Source organism: Rhinolophus hipposideros (assembly GCF_964194185.1).
Source record: "Rhinolophus hipposideros genome assembly, chromosome: 17".
NCBI classification, from domain to species: domain Eukaryota; kingdom Metazoa; phylum Chordata; class Mammalia; order Chiroptera; family Rhinolophidae; genus Rhinolophus; species Rhinolophus hipposideros.
Genome location: NC_138063.1, coordinates 59,081,882 through 59,103,067, shown reverse-complemented (window position 1 = coordinate 59,103,067; position 21,186 = coordinate 59,081,882). Strand labels below are relative to the sequence as shown.

Below are 21,186 nucleotides of genomic sequence, written 5' to 3'. Positions count from 1 at the left end.
ACTACCACAGAAAGGGTTTGATGTGGCGGAACACAAAGATAACCTAATATATAATAGCACAGACTCAATACATCAAACTAGTAGCTTCTGGTTTTAAGCATTGTTGTATTAAGTGAAATGTAGTATTAAGAAGTGATTATAAGAAGCATGACATAGAATATATCTCAAGAGTCATTTTAGAACAAGTGCCCAGTGCTCTGAAATTGCAGCTGGAGTTAATACTTCTCTGTGCCCAACACACATTTGGAACTTGAATGTTTCCTAAAATATTCAGCTTCCTTTGTCTTGACAGAAGCATCTTTCCGGAAGCATACATAAGGAAGGATACAAACAATGCTTCATGCAGAGAAAGTACTTAAATCTCACTCCTGAAAACTTCTCTCTCTAAAACATACCTCTTTTGAGGCAATTAATTTGTATTAGTAGAATAAGTGAGGAGTTACAATGTTCGGGAGATTGACTATTCTAATGGTCAGCAACTCCAACCAAACAAGTTCTTCCTCCAAAAACAGCCAAACTATATCAACTACATGGTTCAGTGGCCATGACTGTAACGTGATCATTGGTGAGCAGAAAGAAGGTCAGACCTTCTGTGTCACCAGAAATTGGTACAAACATCCTGCCAGAACTGCTGAGATATCTTTGGTTAATCCTGTTTTTTAGGAATTAGCCCTGCTTCCTCTTTCACAAATTCTGCTGTGCTTGCCCAAGCCCAAGCGCACCTTCTATCTGTGCAAAGCCTGTCAAACAGGTTTCCTTGCTTTTATAGCCACAGTCATCATCATAGACCAAGCTTGCACACGTCATTTTCATGCTATTCTGGTTGGAAATCGTTTCAACCAGAAGAATCTCCCTTGTATTTTCCTGTCATTTCCTTCAAATATGTAAATATGGATAGGTGATCATGATAAAATGTGGCTAATGTAAAAAGGAAAGCACCACAAAACTGCTTTTACCACATCACAGTACTTCCTACCTGGGCACTGGAATAATAACATACCTGAAAAATGCAAAGCCCACCATACTTGAAATCACCGGAGTGGTTTTACATAACACACTAGCTTTCTTATTGTACTGAGTCTCAATTCCTCCTCCTCATTTTCAAGCCTACCACCATCTCAAATCAATCACTGCCAAGAATCTAGATAGCCTCTGCCAGGTTCTGCCACATTAACACATTTGGAAGATTATAGGTCCACTTCTCTCCTCCCCTTGATGCATCTCTTTTAGCCAAGAAAACCCAAACCCAAGTGAGGGAAAAACTGCCCCTACTTCAAAATACATATTCAAAACACATAACAGGGGGCAACCCTGTCGGGACTCCCTCTCGTTCCGAAAGCTGCGGCTTTTTACTCTTTACTTTTAATAAACTATCCTCTTTAAAAAAATACAAAAAACACACATAACAGGCAGACTTACATATATTATTAAATATTCTAAAATGTAATTCGATTTTTTTAAAGTAAGGCACAAAACAAGTTATGCTCTCATTTGTGTTTATTAGGTTAAGTCCTATGAAAATGTTATTTTCATAGATCAAAGCCAAGCAATTTTATGGGGTTCATCGTTATCTCTAGGTGGGACAGACTGAGGTGGTACAAAGCCTTGTTTTTAAGGTTTCCTTTTGTACAACTGGGTTTGCCAAGTATATCATTATCTATTCACACAAAAAAATGAACATCTGTCCAGAAAGCCACTATTAAATCTTTTTTCATACTACATCAACCCCCTTTTGTAGCTGGCTCTTCACGTGTCACATAGCCAAACAGAATTCCTCCAGGATAGGAACTTTCTTTACTCCTTTGGCATTTCCTAGAATAGTACCCAGAACATTACATCCTTTAGGTGCCTGCATGTCTGACTGATTACACTTCCACTTCCAGTGTACAACCAGGGGCAGAACTCATGTTCTCTACCACTGCAGTCGGAAGCATAAAAAACAACTGACTTCTCTGATTCTGACATACATTGTTTGATTCTGGCCTGTGAACAACAAAGGTGAAGTTACTCATTAACTGTGTACACCATCTACCCAAGCAGAAGGTACATTACAGGGCTGGGCAACATGAGCTCCTAGTTCCTCGTTACCCCCCTCAGCACCTCCACCCATTCCCAAGAGGAATCTTTTAAGTTCTCCCTCACCTCTCCAAATGGAACCTGGCCACAGGTTCCACCCTTCACACAGATTGTGGAGGCTGTACAACTCCAGGCGAAGTTATGGGCTCACAGAACAGCAAGCCACAGAAGACTGCCATTTCGCAGGGGAAGCTGGTCAGTCACATGTAGACAAGATTTCATATAAAAACATACAGAAATGATTAGCTACATCTTTACAAGATAACAAGTAAGATTTTTAAAAAGGGAAGAATTGGCTAACCTAGTGTACTTTTTTCCTGCCTAAAGAGCATCATTTTTCCCAATTCAAACTGCTGACTGTCCTTTAAAAGCCCTGAAAATTAAGAATGGTCCCAACAGTCTCCTCTTTATCTGTGAAAATTAACCTCCTCTTTATCTGTTACAATTAATTAATAAAGAAACATTTTTAATGAATGCCTAGCCTAGGACACTTGTATGTAATCTGCTATTAATAAACTTCCACCAGGAGTGACAAATCTAATTTGTCAAAAGTTAAACAAAAACAATTAACTGTAAAAATCCATCTAGAGTGCAGATTACGAACTGCAAGAAAAAACCAAAAAAGCCAAAACATGAAATGCTTAAAAGCTTCATGAACACAATTTAAAACCTAATACTTTCTTTCCAACCCATTACACAAAGCAAGATACAAGGATTAAAAGATATGTACCACTGCCCTACCAAACCCAAGGCTCCTTGGTAGTGGTGGCAGGGTGGTCAGGAACCAGGTTTTCAATTGTTTGTACCACTTCTGCCTCGAACGACGCTTGGGACATGGTAGGTACTCAATAAAACCTGAGTGAATAAGCAATTACACAGTATCTGTCCCAGATACATGGGGAGTGGGGATAGGGGGAGATTTAACTTCTTCCCTATGAAAGGGCACCTTAGATAAGCCTACATCTAAATTTCTTGATGAATGAGTCTGCCAGACAAATTGGACCAGGAGAAGGGGTAGAAAGAGCACCATTTCATCAAACGCAAACCTGTATTTGAGCCTAACTTCAACAAAGTTCAGTGAAAGATGAAAAACTGCCTCGATTATCAAAATGTATTATGAAGCAGAAACAAATAAGACAGTGATACTGTCCCAGAAACAAAGAATGGAACAAGAGTTTTTTAAAAGATGCATGTAGGTGGGAAATTAGTGTGACATTAATAAATTTTTAGTCAGTGAGGAAAAGATGACAATACAATGAAATGCTGAGATAATTATGCATTTGGAAAAAGATTCTGACATTACATCAGGCAGAAGAATTTCAAGTGTGCTAAGTACTAGGAAAAAGTGTTTTTATTGTCCTAAGGATGGAGAAAACCTAAGTATAAAATGAAACCCAGAAAAGAAAATAAATTCACAGATGGGACTAAAAAAAAGTTTCTATACTACAAAAACATCAACAAACCAAGCCAAGAGAAATAAGCCAGAAACGTCTGCAACAAGAAAAAGGTCAATATTCTTTCTATATAAAAAGTTTAGGTCAAAAAAAAAAAAAAACACCACAAACCCCACCTTCATTGAGCATTAGAGAACAAATGTCAACTCACAAAAGAAAAATAATTGACTAATATATTTTAAAGGCTTAATTTATCAAAGAAATGTAAATGTTAAACAATGAGGCATCATTTAAATTTTTTCCACTAGTTCAACTGGTAACCATTAAGAAAATTGACAATTGGCAACTACATATGTAAAATTCTCAAACTATAAATGTTACAAACACAATCTTCCAAGAGGCAATATGGCAATAAACACCAAATTTTAAGTATGTATAACCACTATATCATAAAGAAATGATAAGGGGACAAAAACAAACATTAAATAATTTGTTAAAGAGAAAAGTTAGAATAACTGAATTGTTCACTTAGAGGATGGTGAAACTATAGTAAATATTACAAAACCTTTAAAAACAGTATGTACTGACAAGGAAAGGTGTCTAGTATATATACAGGGAAATTGTTTAAAATCAAGTTACACAAGTGTGCTTCATGATCCCATTTAAATATAAAACTGTAAGTCTGGAAGTATAGTTAATAAATTATCCAGAAGGATCATAGAGAACTATTCAATATTAAGACTTCTATATTGCTTCCGTAAATTAGGAACACGTCCATTTTAGGAAAAAAATCTAACCACCTAGCAGTGAGGTCACCCTTGCCACTCAGAAAAAAGTGAATGAGCAGGGCTCCATGTAGGTGAGAGCTTTTAAAATGGCCAAAAGGGTCCTTTAAGTTTTAGATGATGTCATCTTGCCAGTTTGGATATTGCAAAAACCACTGCAGTATGACCAAGAGCCAAATAAAGTCAAACCATGAAAGGATCTTTATGATAGCTAATCTCGCATTTTTCAGAAGTGAAAACGGCTTTAGTGATTCACTTGAGAGCCACATTGTGACCCTAATTAAGCATCTGGTACATTGATTTCTTTTTTTCCCCTCTTTTAAAAAGTTTTATCTTTATTTCTGTATTTTAATTTTTTTTTATTTTTCACTTACAGCTGACATTCAATATTATACTGAATGTCAGGTACACAGCAAAGTGGTCAATTATGTAACTTACAGGGTGTTTCCCCCCATAAGTATAGTATCCACCTGACACCATACATAGTTATTACTACATTATATTATTGACTTGACTTTACATCCCCGTGACTATTTTGTAACTGCCAATTTGTACTTAATTCATTCACCTTTTCACACCCCCGAATCCCCTCCCTCTGGCAACCATCAGTTCTTTCTTTCTTTGTTCGTTTTTCTTAGATTGCACATGTGAGACCATATGGTATTTCTCTTTCTCTGTCTGACTCATTTCACTTAGCATAATATCCTATAGGTCCATCAATGTTGTCATAAATGGTAAGAGTTCATTCCTTTTTAATGGCCAAGTAACAATCCATTGTATATATGTGCCACCTTTATCCATTGATCTATAGATACACACTTAGGTTTCTTCCATACGTTGCCTATTGTAAATAATGCTGCAATGAACATAGGGGTGCCTATATCTTTTTGAATTAGTGTTTTGGGTTTCTTTGGATCAATACCCAGGAGTAGAACTGCTGGGTCATATGGTAGTTCTATTTTTAATTTTTTGAAGAACTGTTTTGCATAGTAGCTGCACCAATTTAAAAACTCTATTTCATTTATTCCCGCTCTGATATTTATCTCCTTGTTCTGCTTACTTTAGACTGCCGGCTGTGTGGAATAAGGCTCAACAAGGGAACAATGGTGCCTGCCAGCAGTCCCCGAGAGAGCCACCCCTCCAGCCCTCGCACTGCAGCCATACTATTCAGCTTCGTTTTGTGCGTTCTTGGCACTTTTAAAGCTGCTGTCCATTCACTGGACCTTTGGGCCATTGTTTGTGAGCAAGTGAGTCTGTGTGTGGACCCTGTAAGGGGACATCTGAGTCTACAGCAGCCCAGTCTCACCCCGACAGAACTCCTGCTAATTTTAATAACCAGATGTTGTGGGAACACCTCTCTCTGCCACTGGTGATCCTAGCTGGGGAGCCCACTGTGGTGCTGGGGTCCCTCACTCCTCAGAGGAAACCTCTACAGCTGAGATATCCCTCCAGATTCTTAACCAACACACATGGGTGTGGCAGCAGACTGTTTCGTGTCTCCACCCCTCCTGTCTCCATGTGGCTTCTTTATATCCTTAGTTACAGGGGTTCTAGTCAGCTATTCTTCAGGTGGTTCCCATGGGTGCTCTGTAGTTCAGTTGTAATGCTGATGTGGTCGTGGGAGGAGGCAAGTACAGTGCTGACCTGCTCTACCACCTTAACTGGAAGCCCACTCATTTCAAACAGTGTGAGCAATTACAGTTACTTCTTTTTTCGGCTAGGGAATACACAGATGTACGTGTATATGCATCTATCAAAAGGCACTTGGGGAATATACTTTTAGCTCTTTCTTTCAAATAGTTAACTTTTGGAGGGAAACAGGTAATTCATTCTAGGATCTACCCGGAGGACCCTCTTTTATGGTAAGACACATATATAAAATGTGTGCAACACACATAAATAAAATGCAGATCGCAGGGATCCAGTGAATGATGAAAGGTAGTATGGGCCAGGAAATACTACTGAAGTGCCCAGGAAAAGCTTTAAAATGGAACCGGCAATACCAGAGTTAGCCAAGAGATAGAACATAAAAATGAAGGAAAATAGCAGAACCAAGCTGAAGGAAGCTGAGAATAAAGTTTAGTAAGGAAAAAGTAAGTAAAGCAACTAGGGGCAACATGGGATATGCATCAAAAGAAGAACAAAGACAGAAACACAAATTAAAGACAGGTGTGGAGGGCCACAACCAAGGGCAATGGGAAAACATTTAAATCCTGTGGACAAGTATTAAAAAAACACAACAGGCCCCAAATGGAGTCACTTCTACTAAGCTCCATGTCAGCAAATCAAGACTTAATGCCTACCTTAGTTTCAGCTTCCCCCAAAATGGAATCTTAAACTAGCCAATCTGGAATTACCTGGTAAGCAGTAGTAAAGAACAGTGCTTGAAAGACATCATCATCTCCTAAAGCAAGGTGACCTTGCCACAATCCACTCTTTGCTAGTTAAGTTCCTTGTTCTGCCTAGTTTTCCCTATAAAAGTCTTTCATTTAGTACAGCTCTTCTTATCTGCTAAATGGGATGCTGCCTGATTCATGAAAGGTTGAATAAAGCCAGTACGACCTTTAAAATTTATTTAGTTGATTTTTTGTTTTTTTAAAACAGGGAAGAAATAGGACCTAAAGAGTACTTTAAAACTATTTGGTAGCACTTTACAAAAAGGAGAGCAGGGGTAGGAGGTGAGGAATCAGGAAAAAGACAGGAAGTCTTATATGAGGTGGGACAACTAGGTTCTCGAACTCCTCCTAGAAAAGTACTACATACCTCATTGCTGAATATCACTATGGTCACCTTCGAAGTACTCCCCTTGGGAAGCTATGCATCAATGCCAGCACCTAGTCCACCCTTCAAAGTAATTCTGGAACTCTTTAGCCATAAGAGCTGTTGTCGTATTACCCTTGATGTCCTGAATGTCATCAAAATGTCTTCCTTTAAATATTTCCTTTTTCTTTGGGTAAAGAAAGAAGTAACTGGGGACCAGACCAGATGAGTGGGGAGGGTGTTCCAATACAGTTATTTGTTTACTGGCTAAAAACTCCCTCACAGACAGTGCCGTGTGAGCTGGTGCATTGTCGTGATGCAAGAGCCATGAAAAGAGCCATGAATTGTTGGCGAGAAGTTCAGGTTGTCTAACTTTTTCACACAGCCTTTCCAGTACTTCCAAATAGTAAACTTGGTTTATTTGTCCGTTTGGTACAAGTTTATAATAAATAATCCCTCTGATATCAAAAAAGGTTAGCAACATTGTTACAATAAGTTCACTAACTTAATTGTCAGACCTCGTATAATTTCAACACTGAAAATATGGAAGGCACGGGAGGGCTCAGAGTCAATCACTTCTTTCACACCTACTTCACGCAAAGAACCTTTCAAGGCACATGAACTGAGGTTATCACACCTATCATTTAAAACAAACAGGTTTCTTAGGATTGGATGGTTACTTATGAGTAATGAAGGTGGGCAGCATGTTATATTTTTAGCATTTAAATTACCAGCCAACTAAAACAAGAATTTACAGATGAAGCATTCTTTTCCCCAATAGTTATCAGCTATTAAAACAGGCCAATGTAAAACTGGTACCACTTCCCCGAATATTTTAACTCTGCTTTCCAAGTCCATGGTGGAATCACAGTTCTTGATCTCTTGTGCAATGCGACTCATTCTGGCCAGTGAGTTGTAAGCAGAAGGGATGTGTAATTTTTAGGTTGGAACATTTAACTGCAGGAGCAAGACCCTCCAAAATCCTTTTTCACTTTGCCAAGAGAGCGAGCAATATTCCATATCATGGCTGCTCCTTCAGCTGGAGTAAAATGATGTAGAGCCCCTGGAAAATCCATAATGAACATCCTGCATAAGCAGAAAAGAAACCTATGTTGTTTTGGGTCATTTTGAAGTTATTTGTTACTACAGAACAATCTAGTCTATTCAACTGACAATGCTTGAAAATTCATTACCTGGAAATTTACATTCCAAAAGAAACACGACAGTCAAAGCATCATTGATAAATAAATAAATAAAACTGTACAATAAAATTTACACAGAAGATGCTATTCTTTTTCTTACCTCTATTAATTCAAGAATCTGCCAAATGGGGATTTCCGGTCAAGGTTACACAGTAGGTAAATGCTGTGCTCACCTTCTCTCATGATCGCATCAAAATTACAACTAAACTACAAAATAACCATCATTGGGAATCACCTAAAATCTTGCTGAACCAAAGCCCTACGACTAAGGAGACACAGAAGCCACCACCTCAAGACTGGTAGGAGGAGCAGCGACGCTGAACAGACTGTTCCCACATCCATGTGTTACCATTAAAAAGTGGGAGGGATATCTAGGCTGTGGCAGTCCCCCCAGAGAAGCGAAGAGTCCCAACTCCTCCCCAGCCCAAGAGTTCCAGTGCTGGGGAGAGAATTCCCCCAAAATTCTGGCCGTTAAAACCAGCAGAGATTGTGACTGAGACGGAGGATGGCTAGAGATCCTGGTGCTCCTCTTACAGGGACCGAGCAAGGACTGAGTCATCAACGGAAATCACTGGCCATGAACTCCAATGCTAGGGCAGCAGGTGGAGAGGTGGCATGGACATATGGTGGGGAACTGAATTGCGTAACTTCAGGACGGGGGCTGGAGAGGCAGCTTTCTCCTTGACGGAGGAGCTGGGGAGGCCATTGTTTCCTTTGTTTAGCCTTCTTCCTTCAGGTGGGCAGGGACAGGTGGCTGCCATATCTGAGCCTCCATCAAGCTAGCTAATGCCCTTCACCGGCCACACACTGGTGATTCGAGACCCCACCCCGCCCAAATTTTGGACGATGCCAAGCTGCTTCCAGTGGCTGTTTTGTAAACCGTCTGTCTTGGCTCATGCTGCAGACTTCCCCAGGGTCTCTCAAAGATTCACGAAACCCAGACAAGCAGCATCTGGCTTAAGCATATCCTGTACCTCTGGCTGACCAGCTCTAAGTCTGGCACTAGCGGAACCCGGCCTTGGTTCGCTGCTTGGCCTCTAGAAGCACTTCCAAGCACGGCACAGGCTATGGCTATCTGTGGATTTCTTTGTGGATCCAGTTGGGTGGCACAGGGCGGGGCACTGGCTCTGGCTGAACTTGACCTGCAGCAGGTCCCCTCCCAGGTGGCCCTGGGGCTGGCTCTCCCAGAAGCCAACCTCTAATGAGGTGGGGCAGCACACAGCTGCCTCCAAGGAGAAAACATCCAAGGGGCAGATTGTGCAAGCACCAGAGCCCTGCTGAGGCAGATCCTGCTCTATAGGGTCAGCCCCTGCACCACAACTCCTCCTCTGTAGTCACCTCCAGTCCTCACAGCCAATGAGCATGAGGGTCAATCCCTGCCCCTGAAGTGCAAATAGCAACCAAGGCTCAACTACAAGAGGAGAGCACACACAACCCACACTATGGACACGACTGGAATGTGTGGCTCAAGTGACCAGGAAGACTGTGCTACTGAACCCCACAGCACACCTACTACATTAGGCCACTCTCCCCGTCTACTAAGACCAGGAGATATAGCAGCCTTATCTAATACATAGAAACAAACACAGGGAAGCAGCCAAAATTCAGAGACAAAGAAACATGTCCCAGATAGAACAGAACAAAGCTCCAGAAAAAGAACCAAACAAAATGGAAACAAGCAATCTAACAGAGACAGATTTCCAAACACTGGTTATAAGGATGCTCAATGATCTCATGAAGAACTCCAACAAAGAATTAGGAAACACAAAAATGGATAGAAAACATAAAAAACAACCAGTCTGAAATAAAGGATACAATAATGGAAATGAATACTATACAGGGCATCAACAGTAGATTAGATGAAGGAGAGGATCCAACCAGCGATGTAGAAGATAAGGTACCAGAAAACACCCAATCAGAACAGAAAAAGAAAAAAGAATCCAAAAAAATTCGGGAGAGTTTAAGGGGACTCTGAGACAACCTCAAGTGTACCAACATTTGCTTTATAGGGCTATCAAAAGAAGAGAGAACCGCAAGGAACTGAAACCTATTTGAAGAAATAATAACAGAAAACTTCCCTAACCTGGAAAAGGAAATAGATATATAGGCCCAGAAAGAGCAGAGAATCCCACACAAGATGAACCCAAAAAGCCCAATACCAAGACACATAATGAAAATGCCAAAGGTTAAAGACAAACAGAATCTTAAAAGCAGGAAGAGGAAAGCAGTTATTTACCTACATAGGAGCTCTCATAAGACTGTCAGATGATATCTCAACAAAAACTTTGAAGGCCAGAAGGGACTGGCACAAAATATTCAATGTGATGAAAAGCAAGGACCTACAACCAAGATTATTCTACCCAGCAAAGCTATCATTTAGAATCAAGGAACAGATAAAGAGGACAAGAAAAAGGAGTTCATAACCACCAAACCAGTATTAGAAGAAATGTCAAAGAGGCTTCTTTAAGAAGAAAAAAGATAAAAAACATGAATAAAATGGCAATAACTACATGTTCATCAGCAATTACTTTAAATGTGAATGGATTAAATGCTCCAATAAAAAAACATAGGGTGGCTGAATGGATGAGAAAACAAACCTTTCACATACTGCGCAAAAGACTCACTTCATATTGAAAGACATATACAGACTGAAAGTAAAGGGATGGAAAAAGATATTTCATGAAAAAAAAAAAGCTGGGGTAGCAATACTTACACTATACAAAATAGACTTTGAAACAAAGGATATAACAAGAGATAAAGAAGGACCCAGTAATCTCATTTCTGAGTATTTACCCAAAGAAACCCAAAACACTACTTTGAAGAGACATGTGTATCCATATGTTCATTGTAGCATCACTTACGGTAGCCAGGATATGGCAGCAACCTGGGTGTCCATCAATAGAAAAGATAGCATGCATACACACACACACACACACACGCACACGCACGCACACACACACACACACACACACACAGAGGAATATTATTTCACCATAAAAAATAAGGAAATCTTACCATCCGCGGTAGCATGGATGGACCTACAGGGTATTGTGCTAAATGAAGTAAGTCAGACAGAGAAAGACAAATGTCACATGATTTCACTTACATGTGGAATCCAAAGAACAAAATAAATGAACAAACAAAACAGAAACAGACTCAAGATACAGAGAACATTTTGGTGTTTGCCAGATGGGAGGAGGGTTGGGGGACTGGGTGAAAAAGGTGAAGGGATAAAGAAGTACAAATGGTAGTTACAAAAGTCATGGGGATGTAAAGTATTGGATAAGGAATATAGTCAATGATATTGTGATAATTATGTATAGTGTCAAACGGGTACTAGATTTATTGGGATGATGATATAAGTTATATAAATGCCTAATATGTTGTACACTTGAAACTAAAGTAACACTGTACATCAACAGGACGGACGGAAGGAAGGAAGGAAGGAAGGAAGGAAGGAAGGAAGGAAGGAAGGAAGGAAGGAAGGAAGGAAGGAAAAAGAAAAGAAACCTGCCAACTGGGAATACTGAGTCCCACTACTCCAGGACTCCATGACAATGAACGTGTACTTTCAGGACATTTTCCCATCTGAAAAAAAGATGGTGACAACTTAAATCAAAAATAGAAAGAGATTGTTTATGTATATATACTTTGTTCCAGGCATCACATTCATGAAGGGAGGGAAAAAAACAAAGGCAACTTTCACAAAGAAGCAACTTCCTTGGAAAGCAATTCTTGGTAAGAGGATTCTGAAGTCCAGATGAGTATATTCTTACACATGATACTCCCACTGCCTTCAAACTTTCTAAAGGCAGGTACCAAACCAAGAACTAAGAGTCTTTTAACAAGAGGCCATGAAGATGGTGTCCCTTTCCCTCTTCGTTTTAGTATGGGAAACTGGAAAGCAGAGAGCTACAGTAAAACAGTTACACAGAATTATTAGTATTTTCAATAGCTTACAGATTTTGGTATCAACCCTAGATCGTCTCAGGCATTTACCTAGTAAAATACATTGTCTATAAAGTGCTAAGAGGAGCCCACAGTGGGCTGGCTGGCAAGAGGAAAACCAAACTGCTCTCTTCCTCTACCCCATCACCCAAACCAGTTTCTACACTTTTAACCAGTATTAAAGGTACTGCAGGGAAAGCACATCTTTGAAGGTTTGAGCATAACATTTGTACTTCAGGCCTAGCCCCATCAATCTCTAAATGTGTTTGTTTAGGTGAATTATAACAAATACTAAAACCATTCCTCATCCATAATTCGGATACCAAAATCTACCCTATCCTAGCATTACCCAGTGAAATATTACCTTGGGTGATACTTTTAAACACCAACCCTTCAACGCGGCATTGAAGTGCCTATCTTCCCCTAAGCCCAATCTGGTCCCCCATACAGTCATTCCCAAATTGGACATAATGCAGTCCCTCCATCTGCCTTACCATTTCCTGACCTCCATTCACTTGCTTATGCCGCCTTCCCTCTAACTGTAATTGCTTTCTAAAGTCTATCCTCTATATCAATTTATCCAAAATCCACTCAGCACCCACCTAATCCAGCCACTGAACACCTCTAGCATTTTCTTTAAGCTATTTTTATGACTCTCATCTGCCTTGTTCTCACAATTTCTAAATCTCCAGTGTTCTTTATTTTATATTCCCCATAGCTGCCAGCAGTGTTTTCTTAATAGCAGACAATAAAAATCTGTCAAGTGAACACAGAACACAGTTTATTATTTAGGAAAGCCATACATATAATCACTGGCCCAGAAGCATAACTGACATGCTACAAATAGTAACTAATTGTACAAAGTTAGAACTGGAAAATATCTTTAAAGTTGACTAATATTTCAACATTCATCCCTGCCCTCGAGCTTAGAACGGGAGCCCTCTCGTTCTCTTATTACAAAGTCATGTAATAATATTCCAACAAAACTAGGCTCTACAGTAGATGTACAAAGCTCAAAATCACTCAGCCAAAAAACTGTCAAACACTAATATCTAAGTAGTCAGAATATGTAAAACAGAACTACTTCTATCATGTGTGAGGGAATACATATTTTAAGGACTAAAGTATCAGACCAAAGAAGAATTTGAATGAAAGCACTTAGTCTACTAGGTTGGCTAGATTTATACCCCATAGATATTTTGGGGCCAATTCTACCACTGGCAATGTGTCCACGTTATAAATGCAAAAACTAATCCACAATGGGAACTACTTAGGGCTATTTCCTTACTAGACTGAAGCCATTCTGCTTTTCTAACCCCAGTGAATTTCAGAAGTATTTACAAGATGTAGTCTCAAATGATGGCACATTTTGCTCCAGAAATAACTTCTTCACCCCCTCAAGGACTGCCTAAGCTGGTACTAAATGGCGCCATAAAGAAACAGGCTCCTACCAGAGCAGCAAAATTAAGAGACAAAAAAAAAAATAACAAGTGTTAGCAAAGATGTGGAATTTGTGGAACTCTCATATACCGCTGGTGAGAGTGTCCACTGGTACAACAACTTTAGAAAATTGGCAGTAACTACCAAAGTATAAGATATTGTTATGGCCTGAATTGTGTCTCCCCCCCCCCCCGAAATTCATGTTTTAGTCCTAATCACCAAAACCTCAAAACGTGACTGTATGTAGAGATAGAGCATTTAAAGAAGTGATTAAGGTTAAATGAGGATACAAGGATGGGACCTAATCAATATGACTGATGTCTTGATAAGAGGATATTAGAACACAGACATATGAAGAGAAAAAAGATCAAGTGAAAACACAGGTAGAAGAACATGGCCATCTGCAAGCCAAGGAGAGGCTTCTAAAGAAACCAATCCTAGTGATACCTGGATTTTGGACTTCTTAGCCTCCAGAATTATGCGAAAATAAATTTCTGGTACGTTAGTCACCCAGTCTGTGGTATTTGTCACAGCAGCCCTAGTAAAAGAATACAGATACATACCCTAAAACTTAGTCTTTCCATTCCTCAGTATTAACCTAATAGAAATGTGTATATGTACTGCATTTTTCTGGTATTATTTTCAGGGATACATGGTATTCAATCAGAAGACAGACACACAAGCTCATTCATACAGCATTATTTGTAACGGCTATAAGCTACAAGCGACCCAAATGCCCATCAGTAAGTTAATAAATACATTATGGTATATCACATAATGGAATACTACTGAGCAATGAAAATCAAGTTACAACTACACTCAACACAGTCTCACAAACAATACTGAGTCAAAGAAACCAGACACAGAAGAGTACTTATAAGATGTGATCAAAACATACAGTAATTGGTTAAATTAAAAAAAAAATTATGACAGTAAAAGATACAATGCCATTAATCCCCCTCAAAATACTCTCCCTCACTTCAAACACACTTACCCCATTGTTCTTGCCACTTTCTGAAGCAGTTCTGGGAGTCCTCTTTTGTGTCTTTAGTTGTGCTGTCGTGGCTGCCTTGAAGTCCTGAGTCGATTCAAACTGTTTACTTTTCATGGTCATTTTGACTTGGGGAAGAGCCAGAAGTTGCACGGTGCCAGATCTGGTGAATAATGTGCATGAGGACACACCGTAATGTTTTTATCTGACAGAAATTGTAGTTCTGAAAATGATGTGTGACATGAAGTCTTTCTGTTGTGATAAAAAAATATGGTGAATGGCTGGTGAATAACAAAATATGGTTGCTGGCTGCTGCCGAGTGCCATCCTACAGAAAGGCAAGGATCTTCAACACAGGAAGTGGTGCATCAAACCTTAGTAACAGTGGGTGACAAGGTTCAACTTGTTCAGTGTGAAATATGGTTGAGAGAAGGTGTTTTAAAGTATGTCATAAATCATCCTCCATCATGACAACGCTCCGTGTCACATATTGCTTCTAGTACACAGCAATTTCTATCAAATAAAAACATGACGGTGTGTCCCCATCTACCTTATTCACTGGATCTGGCACAGTGCAACTTCTGGCTCTTCCCCAAAGTAAAATGATTCAGGACACTGAGGCAGCCCTGACAGCACAACTAAAGACACTCACGAAAGACGACTTCCAGAACTGCTTCAGAAAGTGTAAGAACAACGGGGTAAATGTGTTCGAAGTGAGGAGGAGTACTTTGAAGGGGATTAATAGTGATGTGTCTTTTACTATAATAATTTTTTTTAATTAAGCATTCACCATATTGATTGATCACACCTCATGGTGTATGATTCCATTTATACAAAGTCCAAATCAGGCAAAATTAAACTAGGGTTAACAATCAGGAGACTCGTTACCCTGGGAGGAGGGGATGATAATGACCTGAAGGAGGCACAAGAGGGCTGAGTTTATGGAACTTCGCCAATTTCACTTATTTGTGCACTTTTTTGTATGTATGTTCTACTTCAAATTCAAAGTTTAATAAAATAACGACAAATCACTTAAAAATAAGGGCAACACTTTGCTTATCTAGTGTCACCAGGGGAAACAAACCTCATTCTGGAACTGGATGCATCAGGTTCTTTACCTACTGCCATTAAATATTTGAAAAATACAGCAAGTCTCATGATCCCCAGGAGATATCTCCAACTTCTCATCACTGAGTCTTTATTAGGAGAAGTCCGACAGGTCAAAGGATCCAAGAGTGTCCAGTGCCTCCTCAGTTAAATTCTTACACCATATTTTTACTCAATTTCATTAAAGGAAAGCATTAAGGTATACATTCATAGGAAGAAAATAACCAGTTAACACCTTGGTCTTCCTCTGGGAAGTGAATGTAATTTTTCCTCTTTTTACTTCTGTATTTTTCTAGCTATTTTTCTATGAACTGACTAATTTAATAATCAGCAAGAGAAAAATGTCATTTAAATGAAAGATAGTGGAAAAAAGATACATTTTTATAAGCAGTCAAATGCTGAGGCCTTTATGGTGATCACATGTAACCAAAAAGACAGGCTGATGAACCAGAAAGAGCACTGAGCAATGTTTCCACAGACTTAGACTAGCGCTCTCCTAGCGGGGCCCCCTGAGCGTCCATCCAGCCTCAGCCTCAGCTATCTCAGGCAGAACTACAGAAACGCCTCGCTTCTGAAGCCGACACAGTTGTTGTGAGCACCAAATGAAATCCTATGCAAACTGTAAGCACTACACAAATACTGAAAAGCATTTAAAGACCAATACTGTGTAGGAAGATTTCTACAAAACATTAATGCTCCTTAACAACTATCAACTGAATGGCACAGGTCAGAGGATTTAAGAGTGGCTCTTAACCTGTGGGCTGCTCAGATGACCCAGTTATTTCAGGGAATTCCCAGATCTGTAACTGCACAGAGAATTGGTAGACAGATTTAATACCATATGTAAGAGGCACTATTTTTCATAAACTCTGTGTTGTTACAACTCAGTTTTTTAGAGGTTAATTCAAAGCCACTTTGTCATACAGTCTCAAATAACTCAAACTAGAAGTTTTGTCAAATGGAAATAAAACGTTTTAATTAAAATTGCGTACAAAGATTGGAAACCAATGTTTTAACTATTTGCTTCACAATTTTTAAAGGATTCCCAAACGGAGCTAGGTAACGACAGGAAAGCCGGTAGTAAAAAGCAAGCCATCTTTACTTGAAAGGGTAGGGAAAAACTAAAGATGCTCCTTCACTTTATCAGGAACAGTCACACGAGCAAGCCCATTTGAGAGCCATGCAAGGTTACAGAATTCCTAACACTGCTCAGGTGCCAGACCCCCCTTAATAGTATGCTTCCTCAGATTTGCTCTGTCCTGACGCAAGCAATCCTAGATGACCAGAAAATGGAAAACAGAAGCAGTCAGACTGATCTCTCCAGCAGTGATGACATCAACAGAACAGAGAGCCTCAGGCAGAGGCTTGAAGTCCCCTGCATTAAGTACTGCATCTTCAGGCAAATCAACAAAGCCAATACTGTATGTCACCACTGGAACCATCACCCAAGCTTTCTTCCTCCCCCACAGACATTTTGCAAGTAGTTATTCTTAAATTTGTTTTTGAAATCACAGCCTGGACTACTAAAATTGAAACTAGTCAGAAACGTTGCTAAAAAGCCTGTTCTAATTTCACCTACCACATCACTTTTACCTTTGATTCACTGACCACAATCACCATTAACAAGTTTTAAAACATAAATACAAGCTATTTTTCTGAGTTTAATGCCTTATGTGGGAAGGAAAAAGCAGAAAATAGAAGATATGAAAGAAGAGACACACTGCAAAATGTTGCTGCAGCAAACTGCAGACAGAGAAGCATACAGATCTATTAGCATTAACAGGTAAGTGTTTGATAACACATAGGAATGTATGTCAGAAAATACAATGGCCAACTTTACATGGGAGGTCAGAGTCAACAGAAAGCCAGCAGCCACAAAAATGGGGAGGAGGGTGCAGTTAATTTCTAGAACTTCAGTCTCCTTCAGAGAATATTAGTGCCAAGAGGAACCACTGTTTAGCTTTACTCAGGAGGACTCCTCTCTTTATTTCCATGGAAGACCTTGCATCTGTAACTCCCAGCCCAATATCTGGTCAAATCCTTCTTAGCCGTATGTGTTGAATTATATAGACGGAGAGTGAAGACAATTTATCAGAGGAATAATGGTAAACATGTCAAATTTCAGAGAGGAACAGTACATAAGATGACTGTCATAGATGTGTGGTCTGGGTTTGCTACACCTTTGCCATCAGAAGGCTAATATTTAATGTCAGGGTGAAAAATATTATTAGTGCAGATCTCTTCGGAGATTTATTAAAAGCTAATCAAATAACCAAAACCTTTTTACTTCACTTGACTGTGGGGTCAGGAACTGGATTCAATGCCACACTTTACTATAAAGCAATGCCCTTTGATTATGAGGCTGGGACTTATGCCAGGTTGGCACCAAAGAAAAAAAAATTGTACCAAGTGGTTGCTAACAAGTACCTGGAAGGATATACTAAAAAACGTGTTTTCTGAATGCCTTCTGCTACACTCCACCCTTCTGTTTGTTTACTCATGCAGTTCTACCACAAATGCAAAACTCACATCCCCTTTTAAAGAAAGGAGCCATAACAGTTGTGGCAGATAGATGGCAGAAGGCTTTACCTAGGATGATACTGGTACTATGACTGATAGGCACTACGTTCAACTTTCTTTCTTACTATGACTGATAGGCACTACGTTCAACTTTCTTCTTCAGCTGAAGAAGAAAACGCCAGCATGCCAAGTGCACCTTTGCGCAAAGAGCATGCAACAGCTAACGTGTGCAGTGTAAAAGGGCAGTGACATGAACTCCCTCTTGCATGAACAAAAAATGCCACCAGAGCAAAAGGAGAAATAAGTTTAGGGTTGAAGGTTACTCTTCAAAAGAATGATAATTCAAAACGTAATATTATTTTCCATACTCTCTTCAAGAACAAACCATACAAACGTTGTTAAAAGTAACAAAGCCTTCAAGTTAGCCAGAACACCAGACTGTCTGGATTACTGCAGATTCACTTGCAGGGATGAGAAATGAGAAACAACTCCTCTTTCCAAAAGCCTCAAGTTCTACCACCATTGCACCACACAATTCCAGACCATGATCATTCACCATCTTTAAGTTCCTTGAGGACAGAAAAAATGCCTATCTCCCTGAGTCAATATCCAGCAATGCCTGATACGGAGTTTCCACGAAAATAAGACCTAGCCGGACCATTAGCTCTTATGCGTCTTTTGGAGTAAAAACTAATACAAGACCCAGTATTATATATTATATTATATAAGACTTGGTATTACATTATGTTATATTATACCTGGTCTTACTTTAGTATATTAATTAAATATTATTATATTAAAATAAGACCGGGTCTTATATTAATTTTTCCTCCAAAAGACCCATTAGAGCCAATTGTCCTCCTAGGTCTTATTTTCGGGGAAGAACAGTACTCTAAAAACATTTGATGAATGAATGAAAAGGTGCTCATCATTACCCTCCCCTAAAATCAAACATTGTTTAAAGCTACCATACTTATTACCCACTTAAATATAACAAGCTGGGTGGCAAAGTTAAAAAAAAAAAAAGTAGAATAGGGCTGCGAGTATTAAGCTTCACTCATTGGCTAGTGTATTCAGAAGTACTCACAACCTCACTTTCCAGTTCTTAGACTTAAACCTGAACAAACTCTCCCAAGTCTGAAAAGATAAACACATTAATAGATTTTATTGATCCATGGATGGGAAGTCACTTGACTAAATCAGCTGCTTAAAGGAAGAGACAAGAGCCTGTTCTATTGAAATCTAAAGATAAGACACAGTATTTTCAACAGGAAAGAACCAACTGGCTGGACACCTATGTACTAAAGTTTTATGAAGGTTGTTCTGAGAATTAAACACAATAACCTGCGCAAAGGTCTTGCCAGGCTGTCCAACATACAATAAGGCTCAAATGTTTGTTATTATTATTCTCGATTTTCCCACTTTTTGGAATCACTATGCAGTAAGAGATGGTTGGAATTCAAACACAGCTCTACAGTCAACCACCACCTTTCCCACAATACAGTTTTAAAATTTCTTTCAGCATTTACCATTAATAAGTTTATGATAAAAAGTTCCCCGTCTCCCAGAGCCAAAGGCGTATCACATGTATACAAGTGTTTGAAGCGAGCCCAGTGCACGTGACCTGACTCACAGCCTTGATTTAGTTGCCGTCAGGAAACCTCTCTCACTAACAGGGTCAGGCTGTTCAACTGAAGAGACAGATGGGAACGTGGCTCAGCCCTGGGCGCCTTTTACCAATGCCCGCACGGTTGGTGGCGCCTGGATCGCGTCCACCGCCAGACACGGCACCGCGGGGTCGGCTTCGACATCCTCCACCTCGCCGCTCCAATGAACTCAACCAGCTAGCTCTTTTCGCCGCAGCACAGAGTCCCCAGTGTCCAGCGGCCACCCAAGTCAGGACACCTTCCCGGGAGGCCGGTTTCGACAACCTCTGACCTCTCCCCGGCCAGGCGCGGTCCGGGCCTGCTCCTGGGCCCTTAGCAACAAGGACATTCCCCGCGAGGTCGGGGCTGGGCCCAGGGCCTACCCAAGAAAGGGATGACGCGAAGCCCTGGCGACCGAGGGGCTGAGGAGGGGGATGGGGCTGGGCCACCCGCCAGGCTGGGCCCGCTGCTCACCGCTGCCGCTCCGCTGGGGGCTCCGGGCTGGGCGCGTCACAAGGGCTCCCGCCGAGGAGACGCAAGGCAGGACAGGCGCAGAGAAGTCCAAGTTCCGGTTTGAAAGGCCTCCTCGGCGTTTTCTAAACCTCCAACGCCGCCGCAGCCGCCGCCTCAGGCTTTACGGCCAAGAATCTGACTCCGCTCCCACTTCCGCCACCGCCGCGACCCCGAGCGGAAGTACCTGTCACGAGTCGCTACACGCCAAGGGTGCGGGGGAGGAGCCCCGCCTTAACCCCGCGTCACGTTTGGCCTACTTTGGCCTGAGCCTGGATCACGTGCTACAAATATGTCTGCCCCCAGAAGGCTGTCGCCATCTTTGAGTCTCGTGCAAGGAGCAGGACGGCGCTATGTTGAAACCCAAAACGGATGTTTCAGTCATCCCCGTTTACCCTGGAATAAGAGTGCTAGGGGAAGAAAAGAGAAGATAAATTGAACCTTCCATTAGTGTCACTTTCCAGTTAACCAAGTAGTCCTGTGTGCCGAGCATTTCAGCATGAACAAAGTTTGCTCTAGGAAGGGGGTTTTCCCAGGGAGACAAGGCAGTAGTTATTTAACAAATTTACAGAGGGAGAGGAAGGGCATCCATATTTACTGTGCACCCATACTACACCTTTGGATTGTCTCTATTTGTCCTTACTTTAACCACTTTAAGATTATTTTAACCCTTTTGGAAATAGAGAACTGAGACCCAGACCCAGCACAGGTACCTTGACCTAGCTCACACTAAATGGTAAAGCAGGGATGTGAATCAAATATGTCTGATACCAATGTGTTTGATCTTTCCAGTAAACTGGAAATGATT

At 40.5% G+C, this 21,186-nt stretch overlaps 1 protein-coding gene across 1 annotated transcript in view; it reads right to left on the bottom strand.

The window, feature by feature from the left end:
• Positions 1–20,709, bottom strand: part of RAB7A (RAB7A, member RAS oncogene family) — a 97,818-nt gene extending 77,109 nt beyond the window's left edge. The window contains exon 1 of the mRNA XM_081078933.1: positions 20,343–20,709. The gene's annotated coding sequence lies outside the window, so the exon portion shown is untranslated. The remainder of the gene's footprint in view (positions 1–20,342) is intronic.
• Between the last annotated feature and the right edge of the window lie 477 nt (positions 20,710–21,186).